General features: G+C 41.6%; 1 protein-coding gene across 6 annotated transcripts in view; it reads right to left on the bottom strand.

Annotated features, from left to right (window-relative positions):
• Positions 1-446: 446 nt before the first annotated feature.
• Positions 447-6000, bottom strand: part of si:dkey-27h10.2 — a 36603-nt gene continuing 31049 nt past the window's right edge. For all 6 annotated transcript variants that reach the window (XM_042082442.1, XM_042082579.1, XM_042082355.1 and 3 more), the window contains one exon: positions 447-841. The gene's annotated coding sequence lies outside the window, so the exon portion shown is untranslated. The remainder of the gene's footprint in view (positions 842-6000) is intronic.

Below are 6000 nucleotides of genomic sequence, written 5' to 3'. Positions count from 1 at the left end.
TTATTATATGTATAATAAAATGAATGCATGCTCCAGCATGAATTTCATTACAAAATGTCATTACTACAACATTTCTGTTGAACTAGCCGCCATGATGCTGTCTAATGCCACGGAGTTCGGAATGTATTGTATTCATGTGCACCTGGAGCTGCAGGGGCCGTGTGGATAGCAGAGGCCCTGAGCCAAGAGCAGGGATTATATGTTTACCAAAAGACAATCCACACTGTGATGATAGCCCGAAGAGCTTCACTGAAATGTGCAGTAGTCTAGCCCAGAGGTGAACAGCAAGTTGCCTATAGAATTCAGTAGCTCCTTTTCATCTGTGACATCCAAAGCAGTAGGATCCCTGGACCATTTTAACCATTCGTATCCATTTATCAATGCTGGGGTCAATGATGGGGGTTGTAAATTGTTGGAATAGTTACAGCAATAATTAAGGGACAAAATATGGGAAACATTTATTTATTTTTTCTAAATGACAGAGGAATGTGCAAAGTTACATAGGAATGGCAAGAATCTAAAACCTTATCAACATCAAAAGAAATTCATCTGGAATATGACAGTGATGGATGATAGCCAGACACCTCACCTGCCATGGATTACTAATGACACTAGAAGTTAAAACAAGCATACCTGGAAACATATTACCACATTATACTGAAGCATAGACCAATACTATAATGTAAATTCAATAACATTAAATCATAATGAATTGCATTTGCATATGAAACTAGTAAAACAACAATAAAGAGTTGGAGAGAGTGTAGTAGGCTACATTTGAACTGAATTGGTGGAGGTCCATTTCCAACATCCTTTTCATCAGGGTGAACAGTTCAGCTATCTGTAAAACAAGACATTTGATATGAAAATGCAATAGAATATAATGTTCCCTTGGAAACAGAGACAACACTGTACACAAGTGGATTTATCACATGACAGTTAAGACTTTACATCACAGGATTCAGAGCAGTTCCGGTGCACAACTCCTCTACCATAGTTCCCCTCACCACTCTCTCTCTCTCTCTCTCTCTCTCTCTCTCTCTCTCTCTCTCTCTCTCTCTCCCTCACCACTCTCGCTCTCTCTCTCTCTCTCTCCCTCTCTCTCTCTCTCTCTCTCTCTCCCTCACCACTCTCTCCCTCACCACTCTCTCTCTATCTCTCTCTCTCTCTGTCCTCTGCTTGCTGTGCACATGCCCTTTGACATGACTTTTCACCCTAGGGCAAATGACATCTGTTCGAGCAAAAGAAAACCTGTATTACCCCTAGAAATGCCTGATTTATGCTAAACCATGATGGTTTAAACAGCTAAAGTTGACACAGAAGATGCTTTACTAAGAGTCTCAGTCTCTCTTTAAGATATGAGCAACCAAATGCCAACTAAGACTTAATCTCTGAAAAAAATATAAGTAGGCCTACACAGGAATATTTAATATTGTAATGAGAATCTACAGTATCTATATATATTTTATAGATAAACGCTTCAAAATGTTTCAGTGGATGACCTTCTGTGGAGCAAATATTAAACGCTTGTGCTTAATTGGAATTCAACATATGACGACCCCTAGATCAGAAGGTGATGGACCTCCAACACTCACACATATTAAACCCATCTACTTTGTGTTTGAGACGCAAAGCTCATTTAGACTAGACATTTGTACTTATGCCGGCTCAACAGGACCAAGTTTAAAACAGAACTATGTGTTTCCACCACATTTCTCTGCAGTAAACTTACTGGTGGAGCACCTCAGGACCTGTATCTATTTCCTCCTTTAGAACAGACACTTCACTCTGTAGCCATTTTCTCCTTTAGAACAGACACTTAACTCTGTATCCTAGAGCTGTCATGGGCTTTATCTCAGCTGGGCTGATATGATAGAAATGTCCAACCATAAATACACACACACACACACACACACACACACACACACACACACACACACACACAGACACACACACGCACACACACACACACACACACACACACACACACACACTCTGAGTTTGTGAGTGTTCTTCCTCCCGTGCAGATGGGGAGGTGAGGTGGCCTGGATGAGGATGAGGGGAGTCGCCCGCCACTGTGTGGGTCTCAGGAATGCAGCACTGATGCTGTGGACTGATAGCAGCAGGTGAACGTGTCCGTCTGTCAGCGGGCGCCAGATCAGAGCAACTCACCGGACCCAAGACCACCACAAGAATTCACAATTGGAGCAGCAAGAGTGAAAGAGTACTGCTGCTTAATGGCTCTCAGTATTAGATTAGAATAGTGTGCTTGTTCACGGGCAGAATTCACCCTGTTAGTTAGTTTCTGGACATCACAGGCATGTAAAACCTTAGTAGCAATGACATGTTATTGTGTTGTACATATAAATATCCCCCAGATGATCTATCAGTTTGCTTAATTTTTACATGTTGTAAGCTGAATGATGTGGGGAGGTGGAAAATGAGCGTGTTTCCCCAAATGGTGGCGCTCTAAGTGATGTCACGTGGTTTCTAAGCTAAACATTTATTGTCACATACAGCAATCATAACCTCACCATCCGCTAGCTACCTGTACCCTGAATCAATTAAAAAAAAACTCGGTCTCTGTGGACAGCCCAGGGTCCAACAATGGCAACAAAAACATCCTGGTCCAGCCTGGACCCATAAAAACATAACAAACTGTCCCAGCCAATCACAGACAAAATGCCTGTTTAGGAGAGTTTGAATTGCATGGGAGGGAGGGGGAGGGAGTAGCGAGCTAGCTCTCTGATTTGTTTGTTTGAACGTCAACAGAAGTGACAGTATCCAACATCACTTAGAGCGCTTTTAAGGTGTAAAAATTAAGACCACGCCATCAGTTCTCAGACCAATTAGGCTCTTCCCATAATAACACCCAAGAAACGTGTCTGTTTCATGTCAACATTTTCTTTCATATTGTACAAACAAGGAAGCATACCATCCTTGGACTTGGACTATCATTAAGATCTTATCTGTATTAGTGAAAGATGTCGATCAAATGTTTTATTCATTACAAGAGGCATGAATGGAATGGCTAGTTACTGTTTCTGTAACAGGAAGTCTTTTTAAACAGTTGAACCTATTGGTTATGTGCCAAGAAGCTGTAAACTAAATAAACCACACCACCGCCCTTACTGTGGCCAGCCATACAGAGAATACTGAATCATTCTTCGGAAAACAAAGTGAAAAGCAGCACACAAAAGCCATAGGTTGTGAGCAGGTCACAGAGGACGTGAGGTGGCACACACACACACAATTGACAACACACACACACACACTAAAATACAGGAAGGTCAGCACAATGTTTATCTACAGTGCAGGAATAACTGCCACTGTACATGACCTGTGCGTAAACTTGCCACTTGTTCATACAGATTTAGCTGCTCTAAATGTGCACTTGGAGCAAAGGATGCCCAGGAAAGGCTGAGGTATAAAAGGAAAGCTAAATGGATGGACAGCTAGGAGAGAGAGTGAGAGAGAGAGAGAGAGAGAGAGAGAGAGAGAGAGAGAGGTAGAGAAGTGCATGGATGGAGATCTTTAGAGGAAAAGGGCATTCTTTCTGCCTTCCAACTCACAGGTTGACTATAAACCAATGGCTCTCTGCAGGGCACCTATCAAGTATCATCCTCATGCTATACATACACAGCCTCTAAAACAGAGAACCAAACCAAAACGCACAGAAGGTTTATGAGGCAAATGAATGTAGCCAGTGATGGATGTTCCTCTGCATATAAAATGTCACCTTTCTGAAAAGCTGTTGACAGGTTGTGTGAACATACTTGTAACTTCCCAACAAATGGCATGTCTTCTGATTAGGAGTACTCATCATCTTAGTTATTATATTAAGATGGCCAAAAACAGATACACTCACGCTCCTACCTCACATGACAAAATCGCTTTACACTCATTGTGTGGTTTTGTTTTACATCAGGAGACTACTGGACTCTTTACTGTAACACAGGGTGTGAAAATCATGATGTTGTAAATGGAATTGTACTATAGCTCTAAGCTAAAATATGTAAGTTAAGAAAGAGATTTCATAACACATTTCCTGTTCATGATGCAACTAAGTTCCTGAGAAATCAGATGAACTAAATTCACTTAACCAGCAATTACTGTATTAAAATGGCAAACACCACCACATCATGACATCAAAAGAGTCCCAGTTTTGTTAACCCAGCTAAGCACTGTGAATGCAGCTGGCCACTTCTCTCTGTGGTCATGTGTGGCAGGTAGACAGGCCTCTGCAAGGCTGCTAGCAGCTGGTTCAGCTGTGCATGTGTCAGCCAGGCTTCTGAGCAGACCCTCCCTCCAGGGCCCAGGTGAAATGACCACCACACATGTCACCACATCAAACTCAGCACTCAGGAAGCTCATTCAAACTCACTGTCATTAACAACACGCCTACTGCTTTCATGTCTCAATACTTTTTTCTGTGCTTTTTTTTGGTGTGTGTGTGGGGGGAGGGGGATGTCATAGATTAAAATTACTTCTCTTATGGTTTCATCTGAAGTGATGTGGCAGATGTCAAAAGAGGATGTTGCATAAGTGTTGTTTTACATTTTCCAGGACCTACCAAACATGTCAAATAGCCATGGACACTCTAGTCCAATTTTTAGGTGTAAGAGTATGGCTGGCTATGCTGTTAAAAAGATAAAGCCTTTCATGTGCACAAAGCATCTCTATGTGTAAGGGCAGACATGTTGTTCCATCAGCAACCCTGAGGTCTCCTGCTCTGGGTTAGACCGTTGATATAGGTCTGTTTAATTATTAGCTCTGCTCCCCCCCGGGAGGGCTCTCAGTGGCAGGTATGCTGGACTGAGCGTGGATGTCTGTTATTACTCCCTATGTATTTATGACACTGTCATCCATGGTCATACCTTCCTCTTCCCACTAACTCAAAGGGCTGGGGGACAGAGGTGGAAATGGTTTTCCACTTACTGGTGGACATGACAAGTGGACAGTGCTCATTAGAAAAATGACACGGTATGTAATGGCGGTACAGCCCTGGGCTGATTGGGGTTTGTTTGATGGGCCGCACTACTGTCTCCCTAGCCTGTGCACTGACAAAGAGGAAGGGGAGGGGTGGCACTCTCAAGTTCATTCCTCCAGCTCAGCACTAAAGCAACTGCACAACCAGATGCACTCTCTGTTCCTTCCCCAACCTGCCCTCCTGACATCGTATCTCTCTACTCATCTCTGGTTCATTCCCTCAGCCTTTACTCTTTCTCAGGTCCATTGTTCATTTCTGGACATTGCAAGACAAAACACTTGCATGCGAGTGAATTACATAAAGACCGCATTGTTTAACAGAAAACCACATCCATATCTGAAAACACTGTTGCATTTTTTTTTTTTTAAAGTAGTATTAATAGTGCTCAGTAATGACTATCCAGTTTCACTTCAGGGTATAAAAATGACACCATGCTCTTCTCTGTAAATAATATATCCACATTTTAACAACAGAGTCTAGGTCATATAAGCCATTTAAAAAATGTAATGTAATGTAAGAGAATGGTACACAGTATTTCATAAGTAAATATGACATTAGAAAGCATGTATTTACATACAAAGTGTACTGTAATATTTTCTGATATCAAGTTATGAATTCAACCACATTACTGAAAATGAATCTAAGGTCTGTTTATTTATTTATGTGTTTAGCTAGCACTTTTGTCCAAAGTGACTTACATCAATCGATTGTAGGGACAATTACTTTGTGTACAGCATTTCATGCAGCCCACCCTACACTATAGCATTTCTGATTTACTTTTAACCACCCTACACTATAGCATTTCTGATTTACTTTAAACCAAACACTAAGGTCTGTGGTATATGGAGTAAGTCAACCCTAAAATGAGCCAAAGTGTAGATCATTGCGATGTGAACACAAACATAATCAGAGCTTCCCTGCTACTCAGGTTAATGTATATAAGGGCATCAATAACTATAGTATAACTACCGAAGCACTCTGAGAAAAGTTATACAGAGGAGGAACACCGA

Source organism: Alosa sapidissima, chromosome 1 (assembly GCF_018492685.1).
Source record: "Alosa sapidissima isolate fAloSap1 chromosome 1, fAloSap1.pri, whole genome shotgun sequence".
Taxonomy (NCBI): domain Eukaryota; kingdom Metazoa; phylum Chordata; class Actinopteri; order Clupeiformes; family Clupeidae; genus Alosa; species Alosa sapidissima.
This window is presented reverse-complemented; position numbering and strand designations above follow the sequence as displayed.